Source organism: Piliocolobus tephrosceles, chromosome 4, assembly GCF_002776525.5.
Source record: "Piliocolobus tephrosceles isolate RC106 chromosome 4, ASM277652v3, whole genome shotgun sequence".
NCBI classification, from domain to species: domain Eukaryota; kingdom Metazoa; phylum Chordata; class Mammalia; order Primates; family Cercopithecidae; genus Piliocolobus; species Piliocolobus tephrosceles.
The window spans coordinates 74,869,100-74,893,121 of NC_045437.1; the positions used below are offsets into that span (position 1 = coordinate 74,869,100).

At 37.3% G+C, this 24,022-nt stretch overlaps 1 protein-coding gene and 1 pseudogene across 5 annotated transcripts in view; one reads left to right on the forward strand and one right to left on the reverse strand.

The window, feature by feature from the left end:
* Window positions 1-24,022, reverse strand: part of AP3B1 (adaptor related protein complex 3 subunit beta 1) — a 314,641-nt gene that overhangs the window by 190,225 nt on the left and 100,394 nt on the right. The gene's annotated exons all lie outside the window — the stretch shown is intronic.
* Window positions 6,777-8,899, forward strand: LOC111544402 (annotated as a pseudogene).

Sequence of the window (24,022 nt, forward strand, 5' to 3'; positions counted from 1 at the left end):
ATTAAACAACTGTTCAAGCTCTATCTGAAAGTGATACATAATGAAAAGTGCTGTATTAACAGACATAGCACTATTACTAACAAATAAAATCATCAAAATGTACCAAAAAAGCTGTATTTTATAACCATCTACTCATTCTATTTCTTCCTCATTGTTAATTAACATACTTTATAAGAGTTCAATTACATTATTTTAATGAAAGATACATATGCATTGCTTATTTTGCTGTACAAATGTTTAAGATTATGGCAGTATATTATAATAGTAAAACTACAAACCACTGCTCAAGGAAACCAAAGAGAACACAAGCTGATGGAAAAATATTCCATGCTCATGGATAGGAAGTATCAATATCATGAAAATGGCCATACTGCCCAAAGCAATTTATAGATTCAACACTATTCCCATTAAACTACCATTGACATTCTTCACAGAACTAGAAAAAAACTATTTTAAAATTCATATGGAACCAAAAGCAGCTCACATAGCCAAGGCAATCCTAAGCAAAAAGAACAAAGCTGGAGGCAGCTCACGCTACCTGACTTCAGACTATACTACAAGGCCACTGTAACCAAAACAGCATGGTACTGCTACAAAAACCGTCACATAGACCAATGGAATAGAATAAAGAAATCAGAAATAAAACCACACTTCTACAACCATCTGATCTTCAACAAATCTGACAAAAACAAGCAATGGGGAAAGGATTCCCTATTTAACAAGTGGTGCTAGGAGAACTGGCTAGCCATATGTGAAAAATTGAAACTGGATCCCTTCCTTATACCTTATACAAAAATTAACTCAAGATGGATTAAAGACTTAAATATAAAACCCAAAACTATAAAATCCCTAGAAGAGAATCTAGGCAATACCATTCAGGACATCGGCATGGGCAAAGACTTTATGACGAAATCACCAAAAGCAACTGCAACAAAAGCAAAAATTGACAAATGGGATCTAATTAAACTAAAGAGCTTCTGCACAGCAAACAAAACTATCATCAGAGCAAACAGACAACCTACAGAATGGGAGAAAATTTTTGCAATCTATCCATCTGACAAAGGGCTAATATCTAGAACCTACAAGAAACTTAAGCAAATTTACAAGAAACAAACAACCCCATTAAAAAGTGGGCAAATGATATGAACAGACACTTCTCAAAAAAAGACATACATGAGGCCAACGAACATATGAAAAGTAGCTCAACATCGCTGATCATTAGAGAAATGCAAATCAAAACCACAATGAGATACCATTTCATATCACTCAGAATGGCAATTATTAAACACTCAAAAAACAACAGATGCTGGCAAGGCTGTGGAGAAATAGGAATGCTTTTACACCGTTGGTGGGAACGTAAATTAGTACAATCATTGTTGAAGACAATGTGCTGATTCCTCAAAGATTTAGAACCAGAAATACCATGTCACCCAGCAATCCCATTATTGAGTATATACCCAAAAGAGTATAAATCATTCCATTACAAAGATACATGCACGCATATGTTCATTACAGCACTATTCACAATAGCAAAGACACGGAATCTACCCAAATGCTCATCAATGATAGACTACATAAAGAAAATGTGGTGTATATACACCATGGAATACTATGCAGCCATAAAAAGGAATGAGATCATGTCCTTTGCAGGGACATGGATGAAGCTGGAAGCCATTATTCTCAGCAAACTAATGCAGGAATAAAAAACCAAACACCACATGTTCTCACTTATAAGTGAAAACTGAACAATGTGAACACATGGACACAGGGAGGGGAACAACACTTACTGGGGCCTGTCAGGGGAGGGTTAGTGGGGAGAGCATTAGGGAAAAGAGCTAAAGGATGCTGGGCTTAATACCTGGGTGATGTATTGACAGGTGCAGCAAACCACCATGGCACACGTTTACCTATGTAATAAACCTGCACATCCTGCACATGTACCTGCACATGGAACTTAAAAAATAATAATAAAATTATTTAAAAAAAATTTTTAAAGACTCAAGTAAATGTTTCTATAGTGTCATCTATGAACATACTATCATATAGGTTTTTGAGTTCACTTCCATTAGAAACATGTTTTTATATGGTTTGATTTTAATATGCATTTACAAAAATATGAACACTTTACAGAGGATTACTTGCATTACTGTATTTCTTCAATATGTATTTAATTCAAAGGATGGCATTTTTAATGACTATAATTAAAGGTCGATGAATCATTATCTTATTAAAATTTAGTAATGTTTCATAAAATATATGGTTCATAACTGATGCAACTGCTTCCTACTGATGAATTTTTTTACAGTTTTAAAAAATTATGCAGCCAGGCATGGTGGCTCACACCTGGCACTTTGGGAGGCCAAGGCAGGCGGATCACCTGAGGTCAGGAGTTCGAGACTAACCTGGCCAACATGGTGAAACCTCATCTCTACTTAAAATACAAAAATTAGCCAGGTGTGGTGGCTCATGCCTGTAGTCCAAGATACTTGGGAGGCTGAGGCAGGAGAATTGCTTGAACGCGGGACACGGAGGTTGCAGTGAGCCAAGATCATGCCGCTGTACTCCAGACTGGATGACAGAGCAAGACTCCATATCAAATAAAATAAAATAAAAATTATGCAAACATTAATAAAATATTAATAATAAGATTTCAAAAGAGTAATTTTCATTAGGATCTTTTCCACATGATTCAATGATCTTATATTGCTACTAACAAAACTTCTACAAATTAACATAATTACAGAAATTGTAATTTCCTAAAATAAAAGGGATTATTTGAAATAACAAAGTTTTTATAATGGGATTATGAGCTAACAAACATGAAAGCAACCTCATGTTGCTTATAGCTAAAATAATTCATGTCAATTATCATTTAAAAACATTCCCCTCAGAAGAAATTCTCTTATACTTTTATGAAATTTCAGTTTGGTTCCACTGCTATGAGAACATCATGACATAGCTTCTTAGATCCAGCTCTCCTGGTTACTAGCTATAAGCATGTACCAATCGCATAATTCTCTAAGTTGGAGCCAAGCAGAGAAAAAATTGACAAGTGAAGGGTGGACGTTTTTATGAGGTTAATGAAATGAAGGAGATGAGGCTTTCTTGGATGATGAGAATGAATCTCCAACAACATATTTGAATCTGTGTTGCTGTGGACTATGTGTCTCAGGTTTTTAATGAATCAGAACAGACATTAGTCCAAACAGAATGGATGCTAGATATGTACACAGTATACGGGTATATCTGGACACACAAGCAGTTCAGTATAAGTGCTGGCTCTATGACCGTGACAAATCACTCAACCTTTCCTTGTCTTGATTTTTTTCCTTGTCTTGGTTTACTCATCTGTAAAAGCAGTACTATATCATTAAAGTGTTTATAAAGATTGAATCAGTTTATTGAACATTATACAAGCACTTAGTGCCTGATACAAATTAAAGTACACAAATAGTGGCTATTGCCACTGCTTCTATTATTAAGAAACTGTCTTTCTAGAAGCTATGTAATTGAAACTATTACTATGCCTCAAATTCAATATCCCTAGATGCCAAATAAGAAAAACAGTTTCCCCCCTAAAATTATCCCTCAGAAAGAAGTTGCCTCATACTTCAGGATTTACGAATGTATTATGAGGCTCTTACACAACTGCTTCATTTTGAACCATAATGTATTGTTTGGGGAACTCATTACACTGAAACAACTTCAATCAATGCTAGTTATGGATGCTTAAAAGGAGTTACAGATCACAGTGATAAAAGACGTCATTTTAAGTAAGCCTTTAGAGAAGACTTTTTAAAAACAGGCAATATTTCTAAGAATGACTAAACAGAAAACTCAGAACAACCAGCTGTCAGTGAGAGAACTAGAAAAGCTGGGGAAAAGTTAAGAAACCTGTTTGAAGGCATTGGAGGGCTAAAAGAACAGTGATGAATTATGCAAACAAGGCCCAGAAGATGTAGTAAATCTAGAAACCTAGAATTCCCATTGGCTTTTGGAATTGCTTTTCCAAAAAACAAGTGTTAATTAGACAAGAGGAAGCTGAGAGGCCTAAAAGCTGAGTAGAGCTTTCAGCAGATTCACAAAAATGCAGTAACAAAAGGCGGAGGCCAGGATCTGCCAAAAATTACAATCCTGCTAACTCTTCTAGTCTTTGGTTTAAAAGATAAAGTCTATGTCTTGCGGAGTAATGATGGTCAGATTAAAGCCCAGCTTAAATCATCTCAATCCACAACTGAGGTGAGTAAGTGAACTCAAGATTGTTGAATCCCTTCCCTAGAACCACAAGTAGAACAAAATCCATCATCCAAAGCTTCAAACTAGTCCAACAATTTATCAAAAAGGACATGGTGGTTTCACTAAGGGTAAGGACACTGTTTCTTTAGGGGAAGAAAAGATTATTAAGTGAAGGGTAGCAAGAGGGGGGCTTATGAAGTATACTGATAATTACTGTTTCTCAATCTAGGTGTTTGTATTCAGTTTATGAAAATGTATAAAGTCATTTGCAGTATATGTTTCGCTCTTATTACCCAGGCTGGAATGCAATGGCACGATCTCAGCTCACTGCAACCTCCACCTCCTGGGTTCAAGCAATTCTCCTGCCTCAGCCTCCTGAGTAGCTAGGGTTACAGGCATGCACCACCACGCCCGGCTAGCTAATTTTGTATTTTTAGTAGAGACGGAGTTTCTCCACGTTGGTCAGGCTGGTCTCGAACTCCCAACCTCAGCTGATCTGCCCACCTCAGCTTCCCAAAGTGCTAGGATTACCGGCGTGAGCCACTGCGCCCAGTCTGCAGTATTATATTTCTACTTCAATAAAATGTCTTTATTACATACAAGAAAAAAAGACAAAAACGTAAATATAAACCAAGAGGAAAAAAAAAAAAGAAAAATAGGGAATCTAGAAATGAGTTTGGCAGACGTAATTTTAAGTGAACTATATTATGAACTGAACAATTCTGTCCTCCCACAAATTCATATAATGAAATCCTAGGCCAGGCACAGGGGCTAACACCTGTAATCCCAGCACTTTGGGAGGCCAAGGTGGGTGGATCACCTGAGGTCAGGAGTTCGAGACAAGCCTGGCCAACATGGTAAAACCCCATCTCTACTAAAAATACAAAAATTAGCCATGCATGGTGGCACACGTGTGTAATCCCAGCTACTCCAGAGGCTGAGGCAGAAGAATCACTTGAACCTGGGAGGCGGAGGTTGCAGTGAGCCAAGATTACACCACTGCACTCCAGCCCGGGCAACAGAGCGAGACTCTATCTCCAAAAATAAAAATAAAAGAAAGAAAGAAATCCTAATCCCCAGTGTGATGGGGATAGGACTAGGATACTATCCCCTAGTATCCAGGATAGGAGGATGGGGCCTTTAAAGGTGATTAGGTCATGAAGACGGAACGCTCATAAATGGAATTAGTGCCATCACAAAACGAACCTCAGAGAGCTTTCTGGCCTTTTTTTCCCATCATGTGAAGAAGACAGTCATCTATCTATGAACCAAGAAGTAGACCCTCTCCAGACACCAAATCTGTCAGAGCCTTGATCCCATACTCCCAGCCTCGAGAACTGTGAGAAATAAATGTTTATTGTTTAACTCATCCAATCTAGGATATTTTTGTTAGAGTAGCTCAAACTAAGAGAGACTATAAAACAACTATGATTAATATGTTCAAGGAATTGAGTGGTAAGATCAAGCTTTATGGCAGATAATGCAACACAATACAATTTTTCAGAAAACTCAGATATATTTTTATATTGTGTTTATATAAAGCGGTAGACTTTCAGTGACCACTTACAGAGTTCTTTAAATTCAGTAGTATTTTAAAAATTTCAACTTAACTGATTTTACCTTTGTGATACTTTTGACATATCAGATAGAGGAAGATTTGTGCTCTGTTAGAGATAATAGCCCAGATACTTCAGTAAGTTAAGTAGAAGAATCGAAGTTTATATCTGAGAGGACTGTGAATGGTTTCAAAAGTAATCATTCTTATTTAACATGTTAACTATATGATGAAATGAATTTTACTTTCTCCTTGTCCAGAAACAGAATAGTTAAATAAGACAAACCAGATATATTAAAGAAAATGTTTAGTCTGCTTAAGAGTAAAAATAAATGAATTTGAAAGACTGAAATCTATAGTAAGTTTCCACTTACTCCACTTGGTATACTAACCATACTTCATATACATAAAAGAGAAGTTTAATATCTAATTTTAATATTCCCTCCATTTGTACTTGAAAGCAGTTTTTAGAAATATACTGTTTTTAGAACTGCTTAATCTTCTGAGCTTATTCTATATCCTCATATATATACATATATACATATATATACACATATATATACATATATACATATATATATATACACATATATATATATAATTTTTTTTTCTTTGAAACAGAGTCTCGCTCTGTTGCCTAGGCTGGAGTGCCGTGGCGCGATCTCAGCTCACTGCAAGCTCCCGGGTTCATGCCATTCTCCTGTCTCAGCCTCCCGAGTAGCTGGGACTACAGGCGCCCGCCACTACGCCCAGTTAATTTTTTGTATTTTTAGTAGAGATGGGATTTCACCGTGTTAGCCAGGATGGTCTCAATCTCCTGACCTTGTAATCCGCCCGTCTCAGCCTCCCAAAGTGCTGGGATTACAGGCGTGAGCCACTGCGCCCAGCCCAAATATATTTATTAACTAGAGATTGATACTAGGCAGTCTGAATTAATACATCTATGAATTTGAAACAAAGTAGAAAAACCCCTTATGTAGCTAACATGGCTGTTATGAAGTTTTTAGATATTATTTTATGTACAAAGCCCTTATTTTTAGTATATTAGACATAACAATTCTACCATCTTGATATTCTGATTTCTTGTTACACAGACAATAAAAGACATAATTTTAAAAGAAAACAGTAAAAATTATATTTTCCATTGCCAAGGGGCAAGAAAAATGTGTTTTACAAATGCTTGAAAAGGTTTAAAAAAATCAATTATTACACATGTTGTTTCTATTGAGCCTACAGAAATGAGGCATTATCATACATGAGGTTTCTAATTGGTACTAATTAAAATGTTTCATATTGTGGTTTCAGTTTTTCTATACAGTCATTAAGTAATGCCAACTTTGCTCCAATATAATACTGGTATTACTATTATAAAAAGACAGAACCATCTGACTGAAATCTAAGACAGAAAACATTACTTCTAAAGCATAAAACATGCTTTTACATGGAAACATGAGCGGTTCTAGAGCTAAGGCAGTTAAAATAACTAATAAATAAACAAATGAGGGAGAAATGACAAACCTTCCTTACAAAATAATTCTAAGTAACTATGCTAATATGTGAATGAGTACTCAAAGTCTGAAACATATTTCGATAACAGCATTGTATCCGTATTCCAAGGTAATGTGTATCTACAAAAATCCAGACAGAAATAAAGATGCTTTCCAATGGAAAACTATTAAATGAAAATGACTCAAAAAGGAGTTCTCAAAGTATCTCTAAAATATATGTGATAAAACTATTTCATAAAATGAGTACAAAATGTTCTATTTATAAAAGAATGTTTTATTTTTCCACGTTTAAAAGATGTACATGTATGAAATACTACCATAAAATACTTTTTTAATGTTTCTTTAAAAATGTACATTCAAGCCGGACCAAAAAAAAACATTTAAAAAAATGGGGACCAGTCTATACTGGAGAAGACTTTGTGGTTTCTTTAAAGTAAAGATAATGTTTTATAAATACACTCCTGATAGAAATGAAATTATATGAGTTCAATCGGTAGCGGGAGCAGAGAGCGGACCCCAGAGAGCCCTGAGCAGCCCCACCGCCGCCCCCGCCCTCAGCGCGGCCGACACTAAGCCCGGCATTACGGGCAGCCCCGCAGGGAGCGGTGGCCCGGGAGGCCTCACAAGGGTGGCGCCTGCCGGTGAGGACAAGAAGGTCATCACAACGAAGGTTTTGGGAACAGTAAAATGGTTCAATGTAAGGAACGGATACGGATACGGTTTCATCAACAGGAATGACACCAAGGAAGATGTATTTGTACACCAGACTGCCATAAAGAAGAATAACCCCAGAAAGTAACTTTGCAGTGTAGGAGATGGAGAGACTGTGGAGTTTGATGTTGTTGAAGGAGAAAAGGGTGCGGAGGCAGCAAATGTTACAGGTCCTGGTGGTGTTCCAGTTCAAGGCAGTAAATATGCAGCAGACCGTAACCATTATAGACGTTATCCACGTCGTAGGGGTCCTCCACGCAATTACCAGCTAAATTACCAGAATACTGAGAGTGGGGAAAAGAACGAGCGATCGGAGAGTGCTCCCGAAGTCCAGGCCCAACAACGCCGGCCCTACTGCAGGTGAAGGTTCCCACTGTAACATGCGGAGACCCTATGGGCATCGACCACAGTATTCCAACCCTAGTGTGCAGGGAGAGGTGATGGAGGGTGCTGACAACCAGGGTGCAGGAGAACAAGGCAGACCAGTGAGGCAGAATATGTATCGGGGATATAGACCACGATTCCTCAGGGGCCCTCCTCGCCAAAGACAGCCTAGAGAGGACGGCAATGAAGAAGATAAAGAAAATCTAGGAGATGAGACCCAAGGTCAGCAACCACCTCAACGTCGGTACCGCCGCAACTTCAATTACCCACGCAGACGCCCAGAAAACCCTAAACCACAAGATGGCAAAAAGACAAAAGCAGCCGATCCACCAGCTGAGAATTCGTCTGCTCCCGAGGCTGAGCAGGGCGGGGCTGAGTAAATGCCGGCTTACCATCTCTACCATCATCCGGTTTAGTCATCCAACAAGAAGAAATATGAAATTCCAGCAATAAGAAATGAACAAAAGATTCGAGCCGAAGACCTTAAGTGCTTGCTTTTTGCGCGTTGACCAGAAAAAGAGAACTATTTGCATTATCTATGCAGCATGGGGTTTTTATTATTTTTACCTAAAGACGTCTCTTTTAGGTAATAACAAATGTGTTTAAAAGCCTAGTTTTTCTCAATATGCCTTTAAAGGTTTTTAAATTGTTTCATATCTGGTCAAGTTGAGATTTTTAAGAACTTTGTTTTTAATTTGTAATAAAAGTTTACAACTTGATTTTTTCAAAAAAAGTCAACAAACTGCAAGCATCTGTTAATAAAGGTCTTAAATAATCGCCTTTGTGTAAAAAAAAAAAAAAGAAATGAAATTATATGATATCTAAAATCTTACATGAAATCTTGGAATGGGGTAGGGTAGCAAAATGAGAGCAGCCATGAGCTGATGAACAGTGCAGCTACGTGATGTATACATAGGGATTCGTTGAACTGTGAGTCATACTTTTAAGTATGTTTAAAGTTTCCCATAATTAAGACTTACTGTAAAGCTACACATATCAAGACAGTGTGGTATTTGTGAAATAACAGAGAAAAACATCAATGGAATAGAAGAGAAAGCCCAGAAACAGACTCTCATAAATACAGCCAACTGCTTTCACAAAACAGCCAAGACAATACGATGGAGAAAAGATAGTCTTTCAACAAATGATGCTAGAACAAACGAAGACTCACAGGCCAGGAACAGTGGCTCACACCTGTAATCCCAGAACTTTGGGAGGATAAGGAAGGCAGATTACGAGGTCAGGAGTTCGAGACCAGCCTGACCAACATGGTAAAACCCTGTCTCTACTAAAACTACCAAAAAATTAGCTGGGCGTGGTGGTGCACACCTGTTATCCCAGCTACTCAGGAGGCTGAGGCAGGAGAATAGCTTGAACCCAGGAGGTGGAGGCTGCACTGAGCTGAGATCGTGCCACTGCATTCCAGCCTGGGCAACAAAGCAAGACTCTGTCTCAAAAAATAAAAATAAAAATAAAAATAATATATAAATAAATCTAGACACAGACCTTACAACCTTCACAAAAATTAACTCAAAATGGGTCACAGACCTAAATGAAAAAAACAAAACTATAAAACTTTTAGAGGTTAACATAGGAATCTAGATGACCTTGAGTATGGCAACTTTTAGATACAATACAAAAGACATGATCTGTGGAAGAAATAATTGATAGGCTGGACCTCATTAAAATTTAAAACTTTTGCTATGCAAAAGACAAGGTCAAAAGAATCAGAAGACAAGCCACAGACTGGGAGAAAATATTTGCGAAAGATATATCTGATAAAGGACTGTTATCCAAAATATACAAAGAGTTCCTAAAATTCAACAATAAGAAAACAAACAGTCCAATTTTTAAAAAATGGACTGAAGACCTGAACAGACACCTCACCAAAAAAGATATACAGATGGCAAATAAACATATAAAAACATGTTCAAGACCATGTCATTAGGGAATTGCTAACTAAAACAAATGATATAGTATAACACATTTATTAGAATGGATAAAGTCCAAAAACTTGATAACTTCATATACAGACAAGGATATAAAGTGACAGGAACTCTCCTCTCATTCATTGCTGACGGAAATGCAAAATGGTACAGCCACTCTGAAAGGCAACTCTGCAGTTTCTTACTAAAGTAAACATACTCTTACCAAACAATCCAGCAATCACACTCCTTGATATTTACCCAAAAAAGCTGAAAAGATGTCCACACAAAAGCCTGCACATGGATACAGCAGCTTTATTCATCATTGCCAAAACTAGAAAGTGCTCAGAATGTCTTTCAGTAGGTGAGTGGATAAATAAACTGTGGTACATCCAGGCAAAGGAATAGTATTCAGTGCTAAAAACCAAATGAGCTAACAAGCTATGAAAAGACATAGAGACAACGTAAATGCATATCACAATATAAGTGAGAGAATCCAATCTGAAAAGGTTACATATTGTATGATTCCAACTGTATATTTTGGAAAAGGCAAACTATGTAGACATTAAAAAGATTAGTGATTGCCAGGTACTGGTGGGGAGAGAGGGATGAACAAGTAGAGCATAGGAATTTTTAGGGAAGCAAAACTACTGTGTATGATAAAACACAATGGTGTATTCATGTTACTATATATCAGACAAAATCCATAGAATGTACAACACCAAGGATGAACCCTAATGTAAACTGTGGACTTTGGGTGACAGTAGTTTTAATGTAAATTCATCGATCGTAATGTAAAATGTCAATGGGGGATGTTTTGCGTGTGTGGAGATGGAAGGTATATAGGAAATCTCTATACTTTCAACTAAGTTTTATTGTAAACTTGTAATTGCTCCAAAAAATAAAGCTTATTTTTATTTTTAAGAAAGCAGTGAACCTATATATATAAGGTATCTGAACCTATCTTATATAAAAATAGGTTTCTCTCTACTCATGTTACCAACCACACTAATGCTAGTGAAAAAAAAAATCAGAGTAAAATATAGCTTTTCACTTTGCTCAAAAACATTCACTTTCAGAAGACACAAATGTTGTTACATTAAATATAAGTTTTATAAAGGCAAAAAATAACATTACTCCATGAAGTATATTTTGGAAAAGGCATGGTTTATTGGCCGGGCGCGGTGGCTCAAGCCTGTAATCCCAGCACTTTGGGAGGCCGAGACGGGCGGATCACGAGGTCAGGAGATCGAGACCATCCTGGCTAACACGGTGAAACCCCGTCTCTACTAAAAAAAATACAAAAAACTAGCCGGGCGAGGTGGTGGGCGCCTGTAGTCCCAGCTACTCGGGAGGCTGAGGCAGGAGAATGGCGTAAACCCAGGAGGCGGAGCTTGCAGTGAGCTGAGATCCGGCCACTGCACTCCAGCCCGGGAGAGAGAGCGAGACTCTGTCTCAAAAAAAAAAAAAAAAAAAGAAAAGGCATGGTTTATATACTCTTAAGGTACTATTCCACAGGCTCGCAGAATAAAGAAAAGTGTGAAATTATACTTAAGTAGTAGTACTTTCCATATATTCTGTATTGAAGCTCTGAACATAAATGTTCACAAAAATAGTAATAAGCCAGTAACTGAACCCACAATTTGGGGTGCTGAAGATAATATTTACTTTTTAAAAAGATCTTAAGACACAGGGAGATTTATTTTATCTGATTGGATTTCCTAAGAAATAAACACAAATTACGATCTTTTGTCAGTTCATAAGGAATAATAGAAAAATAAAAAATAAAATTAGTGACAGTTAAAATTGCATACAGCAAAACATTTTTATGCATAAAAATTGATAAAGGAATCAAACATTCCTGAAAAAAATCTACTTTTGTATCATGTGACAAGTAACAATGGACTTAGTAGAAATAAAAAACAACTTCGGCTTAAGAAACTCCTAGTATTAATAAAACACTTGAACAAATACCTCTCTGAAACCTGAGAACCACCACATGTGGTAAAGAAAGCAGGTATTTACTATCTTTTTCACAGATGAAAGAACTGAGGTGCACACAATTTACATAAATTATCAGTAATCACAGAGATTAAAAATGGTAGAGCCAGGATTTGAACTCAGGAATTATTATTCTTTATCCTGTCACCTCTGGCCTTTATTACCTTGGCATTTATAGTAGTCTCATAAAAGACAATATACTCACTTGCTTTCTGAACTCCAAGGCAGCCTGAAGGGTGCTAGTGACATCTCAAGATTTACACCAGTATGAAACAATCTCTGCAACCTGCTGTGGCCTTACTCTCTTCCAAAATGTTTAAAAGTGACTTTAACACATCATGACATTCCCATGTAATCTAAGATACTGCACCAATCAACTCAGGCTGTTATAACAAAATACCACAGTGTAGGTGCCTGAAACAAGAGACATTTATTTCTCACAGTTCTTGAGGCTGAAAAGTCCAAGATCAAGAGGCAGGTGATTCAATTCCCGGTGAAGGCCCTCCTCCTGGCATGTGGACAGCTACCTCATATGGTGGAAAAGAGGAAGCAAGCTCATTATGTCTCGTCTTAGAAGGGCACTAATCCCATCACGAGGGCCCCACTCTCATGACCTCCTCTAAACCTCATTACCTCCCAAATGCCCCATCTCTAAATATCATCACCCTGGGGCTAAGTCTTCAATTATGCACTCAGAGGGGATGCAAACAATCAGTCCATGACACATACCACAGCGGTATATTGTGTTACATCTCTCTGACATTAGGTTAGATGTACCTGAGAAGACCAGGGTGGGTAGGTGGCTAGTAATATAATAATCACTCAGTCAAATTAGTTACTAAGTAGTAATAGAATACATTATTAGAGATAATTCACTGGAAAAAATATTCATGTTTAATGAAACTTTTATTTTAATATTTTTCACAAAGAAGAAAAAAAGTCTCCTTCCCCAAAATTTGTGTCTATGTAAAACAACAAAGAATATGAATACTGGTTTGAGATTTTTTTCCTTCTGTGAAGAAACTGCTATGCTGTACACTTTATATGTTTTATATCACAGCCCAGTGACCACTATACCACACAGGTGGAAGTGTGGGTTTGAGGACCATTGAACACTGAATCTCCCCCAATACATCACAATTATAGAAACACCTGTGCACAGTAACTTTGTGTTGAGCCACGATGAAACTTCAGTGTTCAATTGCCCACAACACATTTCATTTCTTATGACTAGATGTTCAGCTCTAGTATGTAAGAAACAAGCTTTCTGAATGCAGCACTTTCCAAACTTTGTTACTGAGAAATCTGGAGGATTTATAATAAGGCATTTTTCAAATTTTCTGAAATAAAATATGCTCATGAAACATGTTGAACTTAGGTCTAAGCGTTTCAAGACATGAGAAATAAGGGTCCTATTTATTTAAAAACTAATTAAAGTAGATCCAGTAATGGGGAATAAAATAGAATCACTTTTTGTTAAGCAAAATGCATTTTAGAGTAGTTTTCATTTGATCATAAATTATGAAACAAAATTACAATGATCCTAAGTAGAACTAACACTGATTCCTCATGTATTCATTCTCTCCATACCTTAATCTCTAAAATAAAAAGTTTATATTACAGACAGGAAAGTAAATGTGTGTTGAATTGAAATTGATGTTTAATTCTCCTCCAGGGCATAAAAACAAATGGGTTAAAGCAGAGGTTTCACAATATTTGTGGACATCCTAAGAAGGAAGGCGATTAACTAAAAGTTCCATTTGTTTAATAATATGAGGAACTCTAATACATAAAACAGGAAAAAAACTTATATTCTAGGTAAAGGGAGGGTAAAGAAAACTACATCTCCACAACACACCAAATTAACATTTTAAAAAAGCAAAAAACAGAAATAATTGGAATATAAAAGGTTTTTATATAGTTTCATAAAAGGACTATTTATTCTTCATTATTTCCAAAATATTCCTGTATCTAAATTATAGGATACATTGAGTCACTGGGAAAAAAAAATCATATACACAAGTTATTTTTAAAAATATAAAGACAACCGGTAGAAGACAAAGTAAAAGAGTTAGATCTGTTTGTTTTTGGAGAGTAGCAACTGGAGGTAAGATGGGGAAAGGCACATGCTTACTATAGAACCCTACAGAAATGAAAATATATGCTTACGCAAAGACCTGTGGCACTGGAGGCAAAGATGACAGCTCCATGGGTGTACAGCAGTCATCATTCAAACATAAGTGGGTGCAGTCTGTGACTGCCAAGCAGCGGAAGGGGGTACGAGGGGAATGGGTGTGTAACAGAAGGGTTCAAAAGGCTCCGACATTGATTTTTAATTTTTTTCTAATCCTTCAATTATCTAGTTATGGTTTTTGAGGAAAAAAGGACCAAGTTTTCTAACCTCAAACCATCTCAGAATTAAATAATTATTCTGTAATCCCAGCACTTTGGGAGGCTGAAGCAGGTGAATCACTTGAGCCCTGGAGTTCAAGACCAGCCTGAGCAACATGGCGAAACCCCGTCTCTACTAAAAATACAAAAAATTAGTCAGGCATGGCAGTGTGTGCCTGTAGTCCTAGCTACTCGGGAAACTGAGATGGGAGGATCACTTGGACCTGGGAGGTTGAGTCAGCAGTGAGCCAAGATGGCGTTACTGCACCCCAACCTGGGCAACAGAGACCCTGACTCATTTTTTTTTAAAAAAAGGATTAAATAATTCTTTATTAGAATACCACTAAGAGAACTCATTTTAATTGCAAAACCCAACAGAATGGCTAAAATGAATAACATTAACATTACCAAATATTGGTAAGGATACGAAGCAAACAAAATCTCCTGATGTTACTGTACGGCTTATAGCTTGCTTGTTATGAGCCAAACTGTGCCCCCCAACCCTAAATTCTTCTATTGAAGCCTTAACCTCCAAATGTGACTATATTTGGAGACAGGGCCTTTAAAGAGGTGATTACATTAAAATGAGGCCATGAGGGTGGGCCCTAACACAATGTGACTAGTGTCCTAATAAAAGAAGGAAATCTGGATACTCAGGAAAGCCCTAGGAATATGCAGACACAGTGAGAAGATGGCCACCTGTAAGCAAAGGACAGAGGCCCCAGGAGAAACCAAACCTGCCAACACCTTGAGATCTTGCACTTCTAGACATCAGAACTGTGAGAAAATAAATTTCTGTTGTTTAAGTCACCCAATCTGTGGTATTTTGTCACGGCAACTGTAGCAAACTGAAACAATAATACAACTACTTTGGGAAAAAGACTGACAAGTTCTTGCAGAACCAAAATATATCTACCTTATGATCCAGTAATTCTGTATTTAGGTATTGACCCAATATATACAAAAACATAAAAAGCTTTGTTTAAGAATGTTCCTAACAGATTTATTACAATAGGCAAAACACTGGAAATAGCTCAGGTACTTATTAATATGAGAATGGATAAACTATGGAATATTCATGCAATAGACTATTATTCAGCAAAGTAACACTGAACATATTATTTTGAAGATTCTAAAAATCAACTACTAATACAATGTGGATCAATCTCCAAAATATAATGCTGAGTAAAGGAAGATGTACCAAAAAGAACACAATATGCATCTAATTATATTAAGTTCTACAACAAGTTAAATTAATCTTTGTTATCAGTAAACAATGTTCCATGATTACATCCATGTTTTTGCATGATTAGGGCTTCCTGAGCAAAAAGCGCTGGCAACCTGGATTAACATATGAGTAAACGGCAAATGAGTCTTGGAAGTTAAAGACAGAGAGACAGACATCCAAGGAGATGTATGGGTTTATCTTCCATCATTTAAATTCCACAGGATAATGGAAAAAGAGACATTGTCCTGTTTACATTAGAAAGATAAGGTAATATCCCTCTCTCTACACAGGGGAGGAGGAGCAGATGCAAAAGCAGTCCTATATAAGCTCTGAGATGCACACAGTCTGATATGGTTCTCCACAATTCCCATGTGTCATGGGAGGAACCCAGTGGGAGGTAATTGAATCATGGGGGTAAGTCTTTCCCATGCTATGTTAGTGAATAAGCCTTTTGAGATCTGATGGTTCTAAAAAGGGGTGTTTCCCTGCACAAGCTCTCTCTTCTCTTGTCTGCCACCATGTGAGACGTGCCTTTCACCTTCCACCATGATTGTGAGCACTCCGCAGCCACATAGAATTGTAAGTCCAATAAACCTTTTTCTTTTGTAAATTGCCCAGTCTCGGGGATGTCTTTATCAGCAGCATGAAAACGGACTAATACAGAGTCCTATATAAATTCTGAGATTCATTCATTTAGAAGGAGCCCCTCTCCTGTACTACAACTCCCCATCCCCCAAGATATGCAGGTGGCACTAATCCTCATAACATCACCCTCATAGGGAACAGAAGTGCAGGAAAGTGACACTAAGATAACCATGAGTGAATAAAAAGTCTCTTCTCTGATCCAGACATCAGTGTTTCTGCTTTTGTGTGTGTACATACACTAAACATATGCCATATATTCTCTGTGTGTGTGTGTGTGTATAAATATAGAAGTATAGTAATATCTCAAATCCTTTACTTTTTTTTTTTTTTTGAGACGGAGTCTCACTCTGTCGCCCAGGCTGGAGTGCAGTGGCCGGATCTCAGCTCACTGCAAGCTCTGCCTCCCGGGTTTATGCCATTCTCCTGCCTCAGCCTCCCGAGTAGCTGGGACTACAGGCGCCCGCCACCTCGCCCGGCTAGTTTTTTGTATTTTTTAGTAGAGACGGGGTTTCACCGTATTAGCCAGGATGGTCTCGATCTCCTGACCTCGTGATCCGCCCGTCTCGGCCTCCCAAAGTGCTGGGATTACAGGCTTGAGTCACCACGCCCGGCCAATCCTTTACTTTTTGAACACAAAACTATAAAGAAAAAAATTAAAACAATACTTGCATCTGAGGGCAAACAACTAACTTGGAAGGATAATAGTAATACTTCGTATAATGAAAAGGGTTTTTGTGTTACTAACACACATGCAATTATCAAAACTCTAAAATTTGTGCATTTCACTGTGAAGATTTTATGCCAACAAAAGGAAAAACAATCATAAACAAATATTAAACTCTAATTAATGATATACATACTGAAGTGTTTAGGAGTAACGTGTACTGATGTCTGCATCTTACTTTGAAATGCATCTACAACACTGGACTGTTATACCAATACAGGCATGTACTCATTTCTCCATTTTTGAAGGAAAGTTTTGCCAAATAAGAACTTACTTGTTGACTTTTTTACTTCTTTCAACATTTCAAATATGGTTCCTCAACTGCCTTCTGGTCCCATGGTTTCTAATGAGAAACTAGCTGTTGATCTTATTGAGGAAACCTTGTAAATAATGAGCCACTTCTCTTGCTGCTCTCAAGATTCTCTTTTTGTCCTTAGCTTTTGATAATGTGATCCGTATGTGCTGTATTAGCCCATTCTCACACTGCTATGAAGAAATACCAGAGACTGAGTAATTAAGAAAAGAGGTTTAAGTGACTCACAGTTCAGCATGGCTGGGGAGGCCTCAGGAAACTTACAATCATGGTGGCAGGTACCTCTTAACAGGGTAGCAGGAGAGAGTATGAGAATACAGTGAAGGGGAAAGCCCCTTATAAAACCATCAGATCTCGGGATAACTCACTCACTATCATGAGAACAGTAGAGGGGAAACTGCCCCCCATGATTCAATTATCCACCTGGTCTCGCTCTTGACATGTGGGGATTATCACAGTTCAAGGTGAGATTTGGGGTGGACACAGACCCAAACCATATCATATGTCTTGGTTTGCATTCAGAATTGTTCCTACTTAGATTCTGATGAGCTGCTTTCTGAATGTGTTGATTACTGTCTTTCATCAAATTGGGAATTTTAGGCCATTTTTTTCTTCAGCTATTCTGTCTGCCCCTTTCTCTCTCTCCTTTCCTCCTGGAATATGTATTATGTGTGCTGGTACACTTGATGGCATCCCACATGCCTCTTAAGTCTCTTGGGCTCTGTTCATCTTCATGTTTTTTGACTTTCTGCTCCCTACACTAGATAATCTCAATTGACTTATCTTTAAGTTCACCAATTCTGCCTGTTCAAATTTTCTGCCTGTTCAAATCTGCTGCTGATCTTTACTAGTGAACACTTCATTTAAGTTATTATACTTTTTTCTTCTAGTATTTCTATTTGGTTTCTTTGCATCATTTCTCTCTATGTACTGATATTCTCTACTTGGAGAGGCATTGTTTTCCTGGTGTCATTTAGCTGTTTCAGCATATTTAACATGGTGATTTAAAACCCAGGCTAGTAAATCCAATGTCTGGACTTCCTCGGGTATAGTTTCCATTATTTGCTCTTCTTCTTGTGGATGGAAGAAATTTACTGGTTTCTTTACACTCCTCATCATTTTCCACTAAAAACTAGACATTTTCAATATTATAATGTAGTAACTCAGATTCTAACTCCTCCCTGGGGATTACTGTTGCTGCCTATCAGGATTTTGTTTGTTTACAGTCATTTCTAAGCTATTTTTTTCTTTTTTATTATACTTTAAGTTCTAGGGTACATGTGCACAAGGTGCAGGTTTGTTACCTATGTATACATGTGCCACGTTGGTGTGCTGCACCCATTAACTCATCATTTACACTAGGTGTATCTCTTAATGTTATCCCTCCCCTCACCCCCCAACAGGCCCCAGTGTGTGATGCTCCCCTTCCTGTGTCCAAGTGTTCACATTGTTCAGTTCCCACCTATGAGTGAGAACATGCAGTGTTTGGTTTTCTGTTCTTGTGATAGTTTGCTGAGAACGATGGTTTCCAGCTACATCCATGTCCCCAAAAAGGACATGGACTCATCCTTTTTTATGGCTGCATAGTATTCCATGGTGTATATGTGCCACATTTTCTTAATCCAGTCTGTCATTGATGGACATTTGGGTTGGTTCCAAGTCTTTGCTATTGTGAATAATGCCGCAATAAACATACGTGTGCATGTGACTTTATAGCAGCATGATTTATAATCCTTTGGGTATATACCCAGTAATGGGATGGCTGGGTCAAATGGTATTTCTAGTTCTAGATCCTTGAGGAATCGCCACACTGTCTTCCACAATGGTTGAACTGGTTTACAGTCCCACCAACAGTGTAAAAGTCTTCCTATTTCTCCACATCCTCTCCAGCACCTGCTGTTTCCTGACTTTTTAATGACTGTCATTCTAACTAGTGTGAGATGGTATCTCATTGTGGTTTTGATTTGCATTTCTCTGATGACCAATGATGATGAGCATTTTTTCATGTGTCCGTTGGCTGCATAAATGTCTTCTTTTGAGAAGTGTCTGTTCATATCCTTTGCCCACTTTTTGATGGGGTTGTTTGCTTTTTTCTTGCAAATTTTTTGAGTTCTTTGTAGGTTCTGGATATTAGCCCTTTGTCAGATGAGTAGATTGCAAAAATGTTCTCCCATTCTGTAGGTTGCCTGTTCACTCTGATGGTAGTTTCTTTTGCTGTGCAGAAGCTCGTTAGTTTAATTAAATCCCATTTTGTCAATTTTGGCATTTGTTGTCATTGCTTTTGGTGTTTTAGTCATGAAGTCCTTGCACATGCCTATGTCTTCAATGGTATTGCCTAGGTTTTCTTTTAGGGTTTTTATGGTTTTAGCTCTAACATTTAAGTCTCTAATTCATCTTGAATTAATTTTTGTATAAGGTGTAAGGAAGAGATCCAGTTTCGGCTTTCTACATATGGCTAGCCAGTTTTCCCAGCACCATTTATTAAATAGGGAATCCTTTCCCCATTGCTGGTTTTTGTCAGGTTTGTCAAAGATCAGATGATTGTAGATGTGTGGTATTATCTCTGAGGGCTCTGTTCTGTTCCATTGGTCTATATCTCTGTTTTGGTACCAGTACCATGCTGTTTTGGTTACTGTAGCCTTGTAGTATAGTATAGTACACTACTGGAGGTAGTGTGATGCCTCCAACTTTGTTCTTTTTGCTTAGGATTGCCTTGGCAATATGGACTCTTTTTTGGATCCATACGAACTTGAAAGTTCTTCACAGAACTTGAACAATTCTGTGAAGAAAGTCATTGGTAGCTTAATGGGGATGGCATTGAATCTATAAATTACCTTGGGCAGTATGGCCATTTTCATGATATTGATTCTTCCTATCCATGAGCATGGAATGTTCTTCCATTTGTTTGTGTCCTCTTTTATTTCCTTGAGCAGTGGTTTGTAGTTCTCCTTGAAGAGGTCCTTCAGATCCCATGTAAGCTGGATTCCTGGGTATTTTATTCTATTTGAAGCAGTTGTGAATGGGAGTTCACTCATGATTTGGCTGTTTGCCTGTTATTGGTGTATAGGAATGCTTGTATTTGCACATCGATTTTGTATCCTGAGACTTTGCTGAAGTTGCTTATCAGCTTCAGGAGATTTGGGGCTGAGACGATGGGGTTTTCTAAATATATAAATCATGTCATCTGCAAACAGGGACAATTTGACTTCCTGTTTTCCTAATTGAATACCCTTTATTTCTTTCTCCTGCCTGACTGCCCTGGTCAGAACTCCCAACACTGTGTTGAATAGGTGTGGTGAGAGAGGGCATCCCTGTCTTGTGTCAGTTTTCAAAGGAAATGCTTCCAATTTTTGCCCATTCAGTATGACATTGGCTGTGGGTTTATCATAAATAGCTCTTATTATTTTGAGATACGTTCCATCAATACTGAATTTATTGAGAGCTTTTAGCATGAAGGGCTGATGAATTTTGTCAAAGGCCTTTTCTGCATCTATTGAGATAATCATGTGGTTTTTGTCTTTGGTTCTGTTTATATGCTGGACTTCATTTATTGATTTGCGTTTGTTGAACCAGCCTCGCATCCCAGGGATGAAGCCTACTTGATCATGGTGGATAAGCTTTTTGATGTGCTGCCGGATTCGGTTTGTCAGTATTTTATTGAGTATTTTATTGAGGATGTTCATCAGGGATATTGGTCTAAAATTCTCTTTTTTTGTTGTGTCTCTTCTAGGCTTTGGTATCAGGATGATGTTGGCCTCATAAAATGAGTTAGGGAGGATTCCCTCTTTTTCTATTGATTGGAATAGTTTCAGAAGGAATGGTACCAGCTCCTTCTTGTACCTCTGGTAGAATTCGGATGTGAATCCATCTGGTTCTGGCCTTTTTTTTTATTGGTAGGCTATTAATTATTGCCTCAATTTCAGAGCCTGTTATTGGTCCATTCAGGGATTCAACTTCTTCCTGGTTTAGTCTTGGGAGGGTGTATGTGTCCAGGAATTTATTCATGTCTTCTAGGTTTTCTAGTTTATTTGCATAGAGGTGTTTATAGTATTCTCTGATGGTAGTTTGTATTTCTGTGGGATCAGTGGTGATATTCCCTTTATCATTTTTTATAGCATCTATTTGATTCTTCTCTCTTTTCTTCTTTATTAGTCTTGCTAGAGGTCTATCAATTTTGTTGATCTTTTCAAAAAACCAGCTCCTGGATTCATTGATTTTTTGAAGGGTTTTTTGTGTCTCTATCTCCTTCAGTTCTGCTCTGATCTTAGTTATTTCTTGCCTTCCGCTAGCTTTTGAGTGTTTGCTCTTGCTTCTCTCGTTCTTTTAATTGTGATGTTAGGGGGTCAATTTTTGATCTTTCCTGCTTTCTCTTGTGGGCATTTATTGCTATAAATTTCCCTCTACACACTGCTTGAGATGATCCCAGAGATTCTAGTATGTTGTATCTTTGTTCTCATTGGTTTCAAAGACCCATCTTTATTTCTGCCTTCATTTTGTTATGTACCCAGTAGTCATTCAGGAGGAGGTTGTTCAGTTTCCATGTAGTTGAGCAGTTTTGAGTAAGTTTCTTAATACTGAGTTCTAGTTTGATTGTACTGTGGTCTGAGAGACAGTTTGTTATAATTTCTGTTCTTTTACATTTGCTGAGGAGTGCTTTACTTCCAACTATGTGGTCAATTTTGGAATAAGTGCGATGTAGTGCTGAGAAGAATGTATATTCTGTCGATTTGGGGTGGAGAGTTCTGTAGATGTCTATTAGGTCCGCTTGGTGCAGAGTTGAGTTCAATTCCTGGATATCCTTGTTAACTTTCTGTCTTGTTGATCTGTCTAACGTTAATAGTGGGGTGTTAAAGTCTCTCATTATTATTGTGTGGGATTCTAAGTCTCTTTGTAAGTCTCTAAGGACTTGCTTTATGAATCTGGGTGCTCCTGTATTGGGTGCATATACATTCAGGATAACTAGCTCTTCTCATTGAATTGATCCCTTTACCATTTTCTTGTATCTCTGTGAAGCAACAAGCTCTTGGGAGTTCTCTACTCTGCCATTTTTACTGATACCACTTCCCTTTTGAAAATTCTTAAAATAAAATGTTGGGAAAAATATGGATTAAAAACAACTTATCTGTTTCTCTTGGAACTGTGACTTACAGTGAAAAACGTGAAAAGAAAATTTAGGAAACCCAAAATGACATAAAACAGTAATAAAAGTTCACTAACAGTATACGATATAAAGATAAAATATTTAAAATTATAAGAAATGCAAAAATAAGGTTGATCATATAAAAAGGATGTTTAGGAAACAGAAAGTGAGAGAAAGTGCTAATATAAACTCACTGAAGAGATTTTATATTCTAAGTAAGCTCATACTCTGGTTTCTCTTCAGACTATAAATCTTTCATCTTTTACTAAGTAAGCTGAATGCATAAAAATAAAAACTAAATCATTAACTAAATCAATAAATACATTATTTTATATATGGAATCTCACACACACACACAAATATATGTTTACATATATAGGCACTAAACCTTACTGGCCCCTAAATAAATTAACAGGAATAACACCTAGCTCTGGAAGCAATTACTTGTAACAGGGAATCTGTCAAGGTCTCTACTGGTTGAGGAAGGCAGTAGCTAACCACTAAAGGAAATGTTGAAAAAGCAAAGGTCAATGTCTGGCCCTAAATTTTTAATTCCAACAAGATGGCTAGAACTGTTCAAATTAGAAAATGGTAAGCATGTCAACTGGATAACTAACCAGCACCATCATCTAGTGCTTACATACGGCATACTATAAACCCCATGCTAGACAAGTACATGAATTTTCAGCGGGACATACACAGAATCATGGGGATGAAAAAGGGTGAAGAGGAAAGGGGATTTACTTTGTCTAAAAAAAAAAGTTTTTTTTTCAGAATGCAGCTCTACTATACTAGGAATGGTTTCTCTATGTACTGTATATGAAAATGTATGAAGTTACTTATCTAAGAAAAATTGGTGTTTCTGAAGGACATCAGCCCAAGAAAACTTATTTTTAACTAACATTTTTTAACAGAGTTCTTTAAAGCATTTCACAAAGGTCAGTATGAGCTGATTTTTTAAAATGTGAACATTTCCACAACAAATTTTAAAAACTGGAATGAATCAGCAACTTAGATGACACAGACTGCAGTACTTCCTAATAAATGAGAACAAAAAAAGGTCCATTATTTCACTTATAAATTAATTAAGAGCTTCCAACTTACAATGTATCAGGCCTTCCCCACCTACCAGACATCTATTTTAATGAATTAAAATATACTACATTGTGATCAAACTAAAATAGACCATTTCAAAATCTAGAGGGAACAGGTGTACTCCTGAGATAAAAGAATTTTGTCAGAACACTTTTCATTTTAATCT